Source organism: Diadema antillarum, unplaced genomic scaffold (assembly GCF_040938485.1).
Source record: "Diadema antillarum isolate AM-2024a unplaced genomic scaffold, OU_Dant_1.0 seq00001105_RagTag, whole genome shotgun sequence".
Taxonomy (NCBI): domain Eukaryota; kingdom Metazoa; phylum Echinodermata; class Echinoidea; order Diadematoida; family Diadematidae; genus Diadema; species Diadema antillarum.
Window position 1 is genome coordinate 841517 of NW_027271921.1, and position 15367 is coordinate 856883.

Sequence of the window (15367 nt, forward strand, 5' to 3'; positions counted from 1 at the left end):
CGGTCCAACAAATAAGGAGCCCTGAAATTATTAAGGGTTTTGAATACCTTTAACAAAATATGCTTTAAACGGCGTGTTTTTAAAGATTCCCAATTTAGTGTCTGATGAATAACGTGATTCGAAATATGCATATACGGACTGACTCTCAGGATCATTCTCCGCGCTCTGTTCTGTAATTTCTGTAATCGATTAGTATACTTCCTATTGGCAGAATCATAAAGTATGCATCTGCATAATCAAACAAAGGTTTATAGAGTTGTAAATTATCCTCATAATTTGTTCATTTAAATTGAAACGAAGACGACCCAAAAACCTTTTCAAATTATTTATCTTCAAACACAACGTTTCTTTAATATATGAATATTCCATTTTAATTCTTGATCAATAATAATCAGAATAATATTTCACTATTTGTTTGGACTGAATACGCTTACCATTTACCTGTACATTAAATATTGCATCTTTTTAACATTGCGGGTGATCATATCAACAAACATTCAGTTTTATATCAACATTCAAACTCAACTTATTTAAACACATCCATCTATACCATTCAAATCAATGTTGATAGCCTGTTTAATTTGATTAACATCAGAATGAGAAAAGTATAAAATAGTGTCATCTGCATAAAGATGAATACTGCACACTTCAATCTGTTTGACAATGTCATCGATATAGATTGTAAAGAGGAGAGGCCCCAAAATGGAACTTTGTGGTACTCCGTAACACACTTCCAGGGGATCTGACATTGCATTACAAAAGTATGTACGTATTTGTTGACCAGACAAGTAATTCTCAAACCAGCGAAGGCCTTCATTGGAAACTCCAATGAGTGCAGCTTCTTTATCATTGTGCAATGCTCCATGGTGTTAAACGCCTTTTTCATGTCAATGAAGTGAAGGGAGATACTATATGAAACAAAGTTTGAAATGGATGAAAATGAAGGGGGCTGATTAAAATCAGATTTGTAGTATAGTGCAGTCCCCTCAAACTAATTGCAAAACCAACAAAACTGGCCACATTGCCTGAGAAAAAGAGAGAGAGAGAGAGAGAGACGTAACACTCACTCACACACACACACACACACACACACACATACGCACGCACAAACACTGCAGACAATTAACTCTTTTGTAAAGAACAAGAAAAAATAGATAGATAGATAGATAGATAGATAGATACGATTGGAAGGAATGACAGGAAGAGACTAAAGTGGACAGGAAAAGGAAGATGGAAGAGAAGGTGGTGGGTCAAACCAGGCCACGTCAGGTAAGAGAAGCATTGCCTCGCCAAGGTACAGGGGGAGTTGTAGGGATGAGATTGTATGAAAAGACGAACAATGTTGATTTTAAAAGAACAACTTGAAAATCACAGCTTTCAAAAAATAACTTCTTGTGGTGAATTAGAATTTCGTAAGAAATTCTTTAGTTTCAAATTAAAAGTGATAAAACTTATAAAACTTAATCAATACCTGGTACTACTCTCAAAAGAATTCCAAAATTTAGATCCAGAAAAAAGAGTTATGAAAGAACAATGATTGTCTCACTGAATGGATGAGATCTGTCAATGAATGTGGCCAAATAAATAGGTCAGCCTGTACGAATGCACGTTAGCTGGGTTTATGTTTTGGATTTCTTCAAACATTAATTTTCATGGTCCATAGCCTTTATCATGGTCACCTGCTCGATAACTTTCTCACTCTCACAACGACCAAACCCATACAATCTATTTTCTCTTTTTATATTCAACACATAGCTTGCAGCGACAAACCATGAATATGAAGAGAGAGAGAGCGAGAGAGAGAGAAATGGATAGTGGGTTTCTAAGAATTTGTTTAAGCGGAGTGACCAAGTTATCGATAACGTAGCCATGTTGATGGTTATGGACCATTAAAAAACAAGGCAAGTGCCATAATGTGTCTCGCCCATTCACGTACAAGAAATTGTACGCGAATGGGATATAACAGATAAAAAAAGAGATAACAGATAAAAAGAGATATGAAAGGGTAAAATTTATGGCAAAAAAAGAAACGTGCCATAAAGACTTAACATTGGGCCCTTAAAGTTCGTTGACCCCTGCCTGTGACCTTTGACCTTGTGGTGACCATCCGCTCCCCAAGGGACATCTATCATGCAAGTTTGGTCACAAACGGACCTATGGATCAAAAGTTATGACCCATAATAGAAATGCGCCATAAAAACTTAACATTGGGCTCTAAAAGTTCGTTGGCCCATGCTTGTGACCTTTGACCTCGTGGTGATCATCCACTCCCCAAGGGACATCTACCATCCAAGTTTAGTCACAAATGGAGTTATGGATCAAAAGTTATGACCCATAATAGAAACGCGCCATAAAAACTTAACATTGGGCTTTAAAAGTTTGTTGACCTATATTATGCTTGTGACCATCACAAAAAACTAATGGAGTTATGGATCACAAGTTATGACCCATAATAGAAACGTGCCATAAAAACTCAACATTGGGCTCTAAAAAGTTCGTTGACTCCTGCTTGTGACCTTTGACCTTGTGGTGATCATCCACTCCCCAACCGGGGACATCTACCATCCAAGTTTGGTCACAAATGGAGTTATGGATCAAAAGTTATGACTCATAATAGAAACGCGCTATAAAAACTTTACATTGGGCTCTAATTTAATGTTCATTGACCCCTGCATGTGAGCCTTGACCTTGAGGTGACCTTCATATATGGTAAAATGTGAAACTTTGTATGACCCCTCTTCCCTCGAAGTTTGATTGCAATTGAATCCCAGAGTAAAGAGTTATTGAAGTTTTTGTAGCGTTACGGACAGACGACAGACGGACGGACGGACGGCGCAGGCGATCCCTTAGTCTCCCCTCTCCTCCGGTGGGCTAGACAAAAATAAAGGAAACCCTAAACACAGATCTGCAGTCATGCATGTAGGCTGACCTGTTAATTTGACCACTTTCATTGACAGATTTCATCCATTCAGTGAAACATTCATTGTTCCTTCACGATAACACTCAAACTTGGAAAAAAGTGCAATTTGTCATTGTTGTCTTTAAAATTCCTGTGCTCATTCATTCGTGACATTTATCAACATAATTAAGTATCAATGGAAGGATGAAGAGTTCCCCTTAACTCACAACCAACATAGCACTCTCCATAGCTGACAATTATGAAAAATTAGCCTTCCGAAGTTGGATTACCTTTTTTTTTGTGTGTGTGTGTGTGTGTGTGTGAAAAGCACTGTAGTAATATGTTTCTCAATCAGGAACAAGAGGTAGCGCTATTCATTATATCCAGAGAATAGAAGGCTGTGTTATAATCTGCACATTTTTATTTTGGGGTGATTTTTCTCGGCGACACATTGTTCCTTTATATGCGACAATTGCTCCGGTATTATTTTCTCCGAAGACTAAGGGCTAAGCTAGATTAGGATTGTGATTGGGTTTTAGGTTTAGTCTGATGTGAGGATTAAGGATAGGGTTATGTTTGTGGGTATAATTTATGTTTGACTGAGCGTGCAGATATTTCATGCGGGGAGCAAACGCATTGTTGCAGGAGCAAAATATAATGTCATGGAACAGATTTTGACCGTGGAGGAGGAGGCGGAGGAGCCACCAAGGTGGGATGGGACGGGGGATACCACCCCTCCCCCCTCCCCCTCCCCCAACTCCCCTAGAAGGGAGATTTTTTAAAATACATTTTATTCAACAGTATAATATATGGGTATATATATATATACATATATATATATATATATATATATATATATATATATATATATGGGTATAATATATGGGTATATGGGTATGATATTTGGAAAACTTCCAACAACAACAACAACAACAACAAAATGTGACAATGCTTTGGTTTTAGAATGATTTTTTTTTCTGAAGTTTGTCTACCGCTGTACAAACGAAATTTGTAAAATCGCAACTGCCGATCTACAATTTTAACAAACATGTCAGAAAAAAAGGAACTAGTGGGATTCGAACCTGTCATGCAATATTATTCCACCAGGCTATCCCTGCTGGTTGCCGGCAATAACGGGACGATCTTCGAACTTATACCCAGGCTTTGAGATTCATACATTCAGTCGGAAGGCATATTAGGCATATTAGGCATATTAACAAGAGACTATACAGTACTGGTTGAGGTGAGGATTCAGGTTTACATATATATATATATATAATATATATATATATATATATATATATATATATATATATATATATATATATATATTATATATGTGAGATAATGAGAAACATCTTATGAAATATGAAAGAGCATGTAATTTCAAGAAGGATTCAACGTTGTAATTATGAAAATTGGCCTTGAAATAGCTGAGATATCCAAAAAAAGCGATCGTAATAAAATTGACAGGCCACGACTTTTATAAGGATCTCTTTGTTTTTCCTTGTTTTTAGGTATCTCAGTCATTTCAAAACCGATTTTCATCATGTAAGCTTTTGATTCCCCTTAGAATTGTATACTATGCTCTTTAACATTTTCATAGTTTCTAAATATCTCGCAAAACGTTACAAGCTGAATCCTCACCTCAACCAGTACTGTACAATCCCTTTAAATGAACGAAAGAGAGGAGTGAAGATGTGGTATGATTCTTCTTTCACTGGTCCCTTAAAAATTGAGCAAGGGGAGCCATGTGGGAGGTGGATTATACCCGCTAGCTCTCACAATAGTAGCTTTTACATTTTTAGAATAACACTTCAAACTGAGACGGTAATCTGACGCACACTTTGGGTGGAATATTATAATCTTCAATAAAAAGTAAGAGAATGCATTCATTATTTGTCAATGCACACTTTGGACGGAATAAAATTTTCAATTAAAAAAGAGTCAAAATTTCAAAAAGAAAAAAAAAAGATGCCAACGAAAAACTAAATTCTTTAATCATTGTATGACTTTCTTATTAGCTTTTCAAACTATTGTAGTATCTAATATTTAAACTGGGGGCGGTGGCAGGAGGGTATCCCCCTCCCACAAGAGGATAAAAAAACCCTGAAATTCATATAATGATCTCGTAAGTGTACACTTTCAGTGGAATATTTGAAAAAAATGTTCAATTGAAAAAAAAAAAAGTCGGTTACGGCGGATCTAGCTTTTGATAAGAGGGGGTTGACCCAGTGACGATGGGTAATGACAAGCAAAAAAGAAAACAAAACAAAAAAGCAAAAGATCTTCACAATTTTTGCAGCCACTTCCTCGTCCAAATCGGCTGACAAGCAGAAGAAGAAGAAGAAGAAGAAGAAGAAGAAGCAGAAAGATCTTATGATTTTTTTTTTCGTTGTACTGAGCCTGAGTGCTACGAACATACTGTGTGAGTCTGCACACAATAGTGATATCGTTTTTCTATGTACATCACATTTTCACTTGGCATCCCAAGGGGGACTCGGAAGAAACCTCTTTCACCCCCGGCCGCCCCGCCCCCCCCCCCCCCCTCCCATCTGCCACTGTCAGTAATTTGATTGCTTATTAAGATTGCAAAAAGAAACCAAAAGCAATCTACAACTTTAATTGTACCGTGACTGGAAAAAGAAAATCTATTTAGTACAAGCAGAACCTGCTCGTCAGACCCTGCGGGGGACCACTATGGACAGGTTTATCAGCAGTAATGTTCATGGCCCGCATTTGACCGACCAGTATGTCTAATTCCTCGAAAAACTTCTCATTTATAATAATGGCATTTGCTGGGTCAGAAAAATTGACCCAGCAAATATCATTATTATAAATGAGAAGTTTTTCGCGGAATTAGACATACTTGTCGGTCAAGGCCCGCCGATGTCGTTGTGATCATTAACATTCTATCACATGTGTTTAAATTGGCAATGCTGTATTTGTCCCTGTTCCGATGCTAGTTTGCGTTTACGATCGGCACGTTCTTTTCAACACACACCTGCCTGACATACACACACGCATCGCACATGTGTACTCGAGACTCTGACATATGCGGCGGAGACGATAGCGGATTGAGTACACGTTGCATCAGACCAGAAAACTACCGAGAACATCACTTGTTCAGGCTTAGATCTAACTGTATTCATTACCAATATTTGGAGCGACTAGAGACAGACGAAGTAGTGATCTCAGAAAAGCTGATCATAAAGCCTCTTAGTATTTGTAAGTACAATAAATCCGATTTTTAAGCTTTATTTGATGGTAATGTCTAGTAACTGGCATTAGCATCATACATGCCCTTTGGCCTTGATTGCAGTGCACTGGCCACTGCAATGTCAATGAATGCGCTGCTAGCTAGTTGAGAATCTAGACTATGCTCTAACGTTAGAGAGGTCATGTTGCTGATGATGTATGATCTTGATAGTGACGTTGTTTTGTAGCCGGGTCAAGTCCAAGTTGAAGTTGAGTCTGGAATCTAGTTTCTTATTATATTTCTTGTGGTAAGCAGTAAGTTTTAACTATGTTTTGTTGATAAGAAGTGGAAGCGACATCATGCGTCATCATCACTCAGCTCAGTAGGCTACAGTAGTGGCAATGTGTGGGCAGGATCCAACATGAAATGTCCAACTCTCCCACTTTTGCCATCGCATTATTGGGGGATCTCCCACCGAAAGGGGATCTACAAAAGTCTCCCGTTGTCCCGCTTGAGTTTAAATTTCTCCTGTATTTATGCTTTGAATAGAACGAAACAAAGAAATTAAAAAATGAATAGCTCTTTAGCAGGCATTACTATAGTAATACTGATAGTGATGGGATGGAACATTTGCATGCATCCCATTGACCACTGATGGTGACCGTACACTACACAGTGTGTTACTGCATCATATTTGATACTTTTTACAGTACAGACCACAGTTGCATTCACTGCACACGCATAAATATTGACACAAGATTTTACCAGAGATGCCAAAATCAGATAGCAGCTCAAAAGCTCAGCGTGAGATTTTGCATGTGATCCATGACATTGAAGGCTTGAGTAAAAGCTTGTAAGGCATGTGAACGCGAGAAATCCCCAGTGGTGCGAGTTTCACACTAGATGGCATGAGACTTGGTACAGTGTACATGTAGGTCAGCATTACTGCAGCAGCAAATGCAGATACTTGTTGAACCATCAGTCACATGTGAACAGATCTACTATGCATGCATACATTTTCAATTGAATTGTATTTAACAACCCCATATCTATAAAAATGTAACACATGGCCGGCGCCCCCCCCCCCCCCACTTTTTTTGCACCATACAAATTGTACAAAGAAATACATAAGGTGTTAGCACTTTGCCCCCCCCCCCCACTTTTTTAAACCCAGAAGTGGGTAAGTGGTACTAGAAAGAGATAGAGATCTTGAAGTGTGAGGGCAATAAGGCTATGTTTTTGCGCTGAAGACCTTTTTTTTTTTTTTTTTTTTTTTTCTTGTCAGCTAAAGAAACCCGAAAGTGGAAGATGAAGATGAGCTGAGGACCTTTTTTTTTTTTTTTTTGGGGGGGGGGGATTGTTAGCTGAAGAAACCCAGAAGTGGAATTTTTTTTTTTTTGGCTTGTTAGCTCATGAAACCTGGAAGTGTGCCCCCCCCCCCACCCCACTTTTGAAAATGCTCCGCTGGCCCTGTAAATTTATTTGATGACTAAAGCATGCATAAACAATATTCCATATCAGACCAAATCGTACTGTCATAATCTTCATCCAGTTTATCAGTTTTTCATTGAATGCATGTTGAGCAAGTTGTTCACTTTTATTTGAGACTCATCTTTTGGTATCCAATGCACTGTGAGAATTATTTGTAATTATGCCTGAATATCCTTCACTTCCTAGACATAGGTAATCGTAATATTACTAAAGGGCATGCCTACCCGTTGGAAAATTATTTCTGCCCCTACTCTTTTTTCCCCTTCTCCATGCATTATGATAGCAGTGAAACAAAAGAACATATCGTCGCTGGCGTGACAAGACCTCGTATCTACAAAATGTCGAATGTTCAGGAGAGCCAAAAAATATCGGCCAAAGCACTACAGCAAATGGGATAGCCTTTCCTTTGACATGCCGTAGTAGCGTCATTTTTGGAGTAAGACAGTTCGGATTTGGACAGGACATCACTTTGACCATTAATCCAAAAAAGTCATTTTCACCAAAATTTCAGATAAAGGTCTTGTCACCCCAGCGATGATATGATACTAAATTGAATGAAAAGTAGTATTATTATGCTTAATAAATGTACACACAGTTAGTAAAAATGAAGTCCTCCCAGATGCAGCACCTACTTTGAATTTTGGGATTTGGGCAGAGGTTTTCATCTCTCAGCAAATCAAGCATGTGAACAAATCTGCACACAGGCACTACACACCAGTGACCAGGGTCTTTGCACTTTGTTCCTCTTCTTCTCTGTGGGCAATGTAAAAGTGTAGACTGTGCAAGTGTATTCATGTCTCACTATAACTGGATTTAAAGTTTATGAAGGTCACTTGTACAGTAAGCATTGTGGGATAAATATGTAAACTAGTAATTTTGATAAGCCACATAAAATTTACCTACTGTGACTTTTGTTCAGAGAGTTATTTCTTTGCAAGAGAGAAAAAAAAGTTTTAATGGCTGAAAAGATTAAATTGGCCAGGGGAATGGAACCACCCATGCAGGGGATCCAGCAAGAAGTAGAATACACTGTATGCTTAAAAACAAGCAAACAAACACCTGGCTGCCACAGGCTGTGTATGATTCAGACCTCTGATGTAAATACACCTCTGCTCAAACACAGGGCCCAAGTGTCATTGAGCTATCAGTGATTATAGCCTTTTGAAGTACTACTGTCAGTATTCAGTTGTACTCCATTTAATAGTCTTTTTCAAAAAAGTCCACTTAATTTGGGAAGTATCATTTCTTCTTTGATTACACTCGTTGAATACATTTCATTGATGGCAGCCAGCTACACACGTACATTGTTAGTAATAACTTCAGTATCACTTCTTGGACTTGATAGTTGCGCATCATTGATTGTGCTGTGGTACATCGATATGTACACTAGGCACACTTAGCTTTGAAGAGACTAACAAACAACTTAAAAAAAGTAGTCCAAAGATTTATTTGTTCTCCATTTCTAAATATATAGGTGATGAAAGCTGCGATTGGTGCATCACCAGAGTGATGCGTATCCCATAAAAATCATTCATCCTTTGACCTGATTGTCATTGAACTCACAGCCATGCTATGACTTGAATTTTCCTTCATTATCCCATTGAATTCTTTTAGTGAAAGTATGTTAAACTCTTTATGTAACAACGTTTCTACGAGAACAGCTCAACTTTCCAGATGTAAACGAGATGGACTGAACTGCACTGGAGTTCTTCTATGCTCTGTGAAAATTAAGAGTGTTGTTTTTCCCCTTGTCAAAGCTGCTGTGAAAGTTGAGATGGCAAGGTTTATTTAGTGGTTGTTGCTAAGGGTATGCTGCCCTCTCAGTTGTAGGAGCATCCATGTCTCTCAGTGATGCCACCACTGGAAAACGTCATGTTAGACCTGCCCTGGCTAAGAGCGCTTGTCGATGAGAGGAATATTACTGAAGTAGCAGCTCGGCATTAGTCATCCATATGTAATCTGAGCACACTTTTATCACTTTATTTCCCGCTCAAGCAGCTGTTTTTCTGTTAACCTGCGATACTTATTAGTAACGATTATGTGTCAGCTAGCCTAATTAAAATCATCCTCTTTTGCCACTGGGTTTTTTTTTTCCTTCATATTCTGTCCACCCTCTCTCCCACCCTTCCAGTGCTTAAAAATATAAATGTGGATTGAGTGATGCAACAAATTAGTGGAACACATCCGTGAAAGTTTGAGGAAAATTGGACAATTAATACAAAAGTTATGAATTTGTAGAGTTTTGATGCCGTCATCGCTGGATATACATGACATCATTCTGGACAATGTGATAAAAGAAAATATAACAAGAATTCCACAGAATTTTAATTTTTCATGAAATGTACAAATACCAACATCTTGTTGCAGACACATTGTAGTGTGCTACAGGTGTATGTACAATGTATGTCCCTCTTCTTTCTGAAAGAGGTAATTCAAGTGCTCTTTCATTATGAAAATATGTTGAATCTTCTTTATATTGTAGTCCACAATGACATCATGAACCTTAGTAGTCTCCCTAACCAGTGATGACAGCACCGGAATTAAAAAACTTTATGACTTTTGAATCGCTTGTGTGATTTTCCTCAAACTTTCACCGATGTGTTCTGCTAATATTGCAACTTTCCCTCAATCACCAGTTTCTGCCACACCGAATGATGCAGTTCTAATTATCAAGTAGAGATTTCAAGTCTGATCTTCTCCTTCAAAAAGCTTATCATTCTGTGCATTGTGGACTAAGTGACATTATCACTTGTGTTTGAATTGCTTTTCATAGAAACGTCAATTTTTTGTGGACATGATATTCAAATATGGAAGTATATTCCAGATATGGAGCATTGGATATTCAAGATGGAACAATGTGCAAACTGTAAAATAGGTATGAAATTGTAAAGTACTTTAAATGTACTAATGGATCGGAGTGATGATTTAAATGATCATGCTTAATTGACCAATTGCAATTTGAGTGTCATCATAAACACAGACAGACAGACAGACACAAACACTAACAAAAAATCTTTGGCACAGCCAGAGTGAGACCAGCTAGACCAGCTGGACACACAGTCAGAAAGCCCTAACTCAGCTGCAGGTACAGCATCATATACTTATCTCTGAATGGCATTTTACTAAACAATGACCACAGCATCACCATGGGGTTTGTGCACTGAGTCGGTCCGTGGGATTTCAAAAAAAAAAAGTGATTATGATAATGTGCCATTCACACACTCTGCTTAACTAAGGGTGCGTTTATCAACTCTTTTTCTCGGCAGAAACAGGTTTTCCAAACGCCTTTCTGACAATTTTTACGAGATGATAAATGCAAAGCTGTTTTGAAAGCCCTTTTGGAAAGCCTTTTCGAAAGTCGCAAATTTGTGCTTTCCGAAACAGGTTTCCTCAAAAGGTTTCCAAAAACCTGTTTCTAGAAGCCTTTTGAAGCGAGATAAACGCAAAGCTGTTTTGAAACAGCTTTGTACTGCAGTTACAAACCATGCACGCCTTATATGACCTCTTCTCCTCGGGTCGAATTGCGCAATGCAGTTGTGCAGTGACAGGCCAGTTATCGTGTTTGCGAAGAGTTGATAAACGCAACTATTTTGGAAGCCGTTTCTAAAGGGCTTTGGAAATGGCTTTGGAAACGGCTTTTGAAAGCCGTTTGAACGGGGGAAAGATGATAAATGCAGCCCAAGAGAGTGTCCAAAATGATAAAGATGGATTGATATTTGCATTTCATTGGTTGGTTGGTGATTCTTTTTTGTGTGTCCACACATACAACAATAGTAAGAATTATTTGTTTTCGCATCACATTACCAGTTGATTTTTGAAACAGTCAATTTGGGATGTGTGTGTTTGAGTGGGCCTTTTGATGGTCACATGATGGGCAAATTTTTGGATTATTGACCACTTGAAGCTACACAATACAGCTTGGGTTAGGTATACATAAACTTTGTATCATCAACAAGGAAGTGGTATACGTATGTACGTGTATTTCTCATTTGTGCTAACTTCAAAGCTAACAAAAACATTGGGGAAGCTACAAAGTACAAAATGATAAGTGATTTTGTGTGTGGTGTACTGTTCACAGGCACTGTGTGAGGCTAATTATCGCAAGGTTTGCCGAAAATAGATCTCAATAAATTTTTTTCCATACTTAACATTTTTGCATTGCATTGCAAAAATTTGTTTTGGATTTACGCATTTTTTGGGGGTCCACATGTATGAAAGGGCCTGATGTATCAGTATTTGCTAAGATATACACTGTAGAAGCAGTATCGGTATGAGATGTGAATCATTTTGTTCAAGATTTGGTCTTTTGAATATAATTCTGTGTCAGATCAATTCTAAGTTCATCAAAATTTTTATTGACATATTTGTACAATATGTATGCAAAGCACTCCTACAGCTGTAAATGGATTACTGTAAAGTCAGAAATGTTCACGGCATTAGACTTGAAATGCAAATTGTTACTGGCATTCAATGCATTGTGTAGAAAAAAAAAAATCACCTGCACTCTACTGTCACAATGCTATGCTCGCAAAAGGTTTGTGCATGCAAGAATTTCTTGGTTTATGGCTTCAAATAGGAAACTTTAAATAACGGTGATACTACAGGATAATTTCAAGATACCAACCACATGCCATTTGTTTGACTCATGATTGACAAGTTGTTAGGTGAATTCTTTAGCTGTGTATGAATGCAGTCATTTCAAAGTGACCAGCAACTATCCGCGGTGAGGAGAACGAAGGGATGCTTGCCAAAGCTCGCTCCGTCACCTGTTGCTGGACATTCCTGCTGCTGGACATTCCTGCGGACACCCAGGAATCCAATCTGGGATCATGAGCCCTCCGAAATCCCAGCAGCAGCAGCAGCTCATCTGCTGCAGTGACCGCCTGGCCTGGTCGTTGACCAGGGTTCAGCTGACCATTACCCAACTGACCATGTACTGTCAGGGAGTCAATTATCGTGTTATTATGTTCTTCATGGCTCATTACTTCATCAAGTCAAGAAGGTCATTGAAAGTGACATGGAATAATTGAACATGTGTGTTGGATCTTGTTTTTTTTTCCCCTCACTTTGCAGTTTTGTTTTGTTTCTAACAAAAACCATGCTACAAAATGTTTTAGAAAGAATATGCATAGTGTATTTGACACTGGAAGCATTATAGGGAGAGGATGTTAAAAAAAGAGAGGAAAAAAGGAAATTCTTCTTTCCCCGAATGCCCATAATGTGGGTATAAAGTGTCATACACATTCATCAGGCAAAAATTATCTATGCACTCATTGTTCATGCTCATTGATGAGTTGTAGTAGTGCCAGGCAAGTGGGCAGGTGGACAAGCAAGTGTACAAGTTTTGTAGCACCCTGACAGTAGTTCAGGTGCTCTACTTCGAGTCAAGAGTAAAGATCCAGAGGGCACATGCAGCTCTGACAGTGTGTTTCTAATGATAGTTGACCCTTGCTTGAATTCGCACGAAAATTTGTGACCAAGAACATATAATACATACATACATGTAGTAGGTCATTTGCATATAGGCCTTTACAATATGAAAGTGCTACCTTTAAGATTTTTGAGCTGTAAGTTATCCCTATTTATTTCAAGGAAAATATGCATTATGTATTTAATAAGGCATTTAATCTGTTTTTGAGGCAGAAATTATTTTAACCCTTATTCTATCAATGGATGATGTTCAGGTTTTTAGGAAGAGACTGGTGAGCCAAGTCCAAAGTTATTGCTCTGCCCCACTCCTAATCCCACCCTACCACCCTTCTTAACAACTGTAGACAACTGCCTGTCACTAGCTTTGCCCCACCATACCATGCCGTCTTTAAATAAACAGCCAGCTCGCAATGTAAAGCCTGGAATTTTGTGCTCATCTGCTGCGATACCCAGCACAAGGTAGGCTGATGTCACGCATTGTCTGAAACCGAACGTTAATCACGAATTTCCTGTGTCCTCCGCGAGTCCGCCGTCGTAGGCCTCCCATATGCGGCTTGTCACCCCGCCACCAGGGCCGGTGAGTTTTTTTGGCTCACTTCAACAAGTCGTGATGGGAAAGTTACAGTTTTGAACATTCACCCCACAATGTGTGTTCACCACAGGAGGTGGGGAGTGGGTTGTGTGCACCTAGCCTTCCCTCAAGACCTCTGTGCATTAGCAAAATACTCACACACACTCTCACCCGGATGCCTGTAGGCCAAAATGCTACTGTAATGAAAATCACAAGGCTAATTGCATTAATTTCTTTGAGAAAGATAGATGCAAATGCCTGTGTCTGCTATGCCTATAAACTGATATGGAAAAATCAGTATTTTCTCTGGTGAAATGCTTCTGTAGCTGAGGAGAATTGTGGCAAATGGTTTGACGGGAAGATAGTTTCGTAATATATTACATGACATGAATTTTCATCATTCATCAAATCCCTAATCAGAATATAATGTATAAAATACATGACCTGAATTTTTACCAGTCATGGAATCCCTAGTCAGAACATACATTTAAGTTTTTGAAAATGATGTTTCCTGTGTTTCTTTGTTTTTGTTTCAATGCTGTTGAGCTCAGCCATTGTAGTTACATGTACAATTCCATCAGGGGAGGGAGGCAGGCTTTTTTTTAATACATTTGTGGCTAGAAATGAATTTTGATGGTTGTTTTTCATCTTAATGGAAGTATGTTTATCAAAGTTTCCCATTTGAAGCTGCGAGAGCCAAATTTGTTAGTATTTTAGCGGCAGGGTGCAAAGCCATGTAAGGTCAATATATAATGAGAATTTTTTTTTCACAAATCTAAGCTGTGTTTGCTTCTGCCAAGAGGGCAAAAGCAGTCTCGGAAAGGCTGCTGTGGAACTAGAAAACAAACTTTATAACCCGACAGTTTGTAGGTGTGGGCATATAGCCAAATATTCACAGAGTGCATCAGTAAGAGATTAAATGCAGAGACTTGAGTCATCAAAATGGCATGAGAGAAAAAGGAATATTTGGCATTTTATTTTCCTCCTTGACCTTCAACTAGCTAGTTACAACTACATGTATTACTTACACTCTTTTTTTTCCTCCTTTGCAAGAATATATCAGTATTTATTTAAGGAATTTCAAGTAAAGATACAGCCTGGCCTTTTTACAGAGGTCTGTGTAAAGCCAGACCACCTGACCAGTTAAAAGGTGCAAAAAAGGGTGATTACACAATATTTGTAAGTAGGTGGGGTCACTGCCACTGAGTAGATATACAATGTATCCTCCCTTCAATATTCTCTTGATGACAGTATTCTTTTCCCCCCAAAGCCTTATACTGTACTTCTTGCAAGTTCATGGCTGGTCTGATATACAATACATTGTATTTCCATCAATTAATTGCAATTTGTTTGAATCTTTGTGAGCAGTATTAGAGTGTTGTATGTGATGAGGATAGATGAGCACTCCTATCTGTCAGAGTATCTTGGCCACATCATTATGAGTGCATGCACCCCATAGAGCAACAGATAACTTCTTTTGCAGTAAAAACATTCAGTTTTGTGTGCCATTCCCAGCCCTTGCAAACAGGTTCCCACGGCAATGCCTGGAGGAAACGTCCATTACCGCGATAGATTTTGTTACAACATTCCGACTCTTAGAATCCAAATCTGGATCTGGCTCGGCAGCGATCGGGTTTGACGCAAGCTCCCCACTCGCGAGCTGCTGAGAAATCCCTGCTGCCTCGAACGGAGCACCGTGGTGGTCTGATGCTAGACCTGGATGTCAGATCAGTAACAGTGGGGATGGGAGAGGAATAGAGGAAAGAAAGGGCTCATG

The 15367-nt window shown here is 38.7% G+C and overlaps 1 protein-coding gene across 1 annotated transcript in view; it reads left to right on the top strand.

The window, feature by feature from the left end:
• Positions 1–5993: 5993 nt before the first annotated feature.
• LOC139743774 (exportin-T-like) overlaps positions 5994–15367 on the top strand; it is a 101933-nt gene continuing 92559 nt past the window's right edge. The window contains exon 1 of the mRNA XM_071654227.1: positions 5994–6127. The gene's annotated coding sequence lies outside the window, so the exon portion shown is untranslated. The remainder of the gene's footprint in view (positions 6128–15367) is intronic.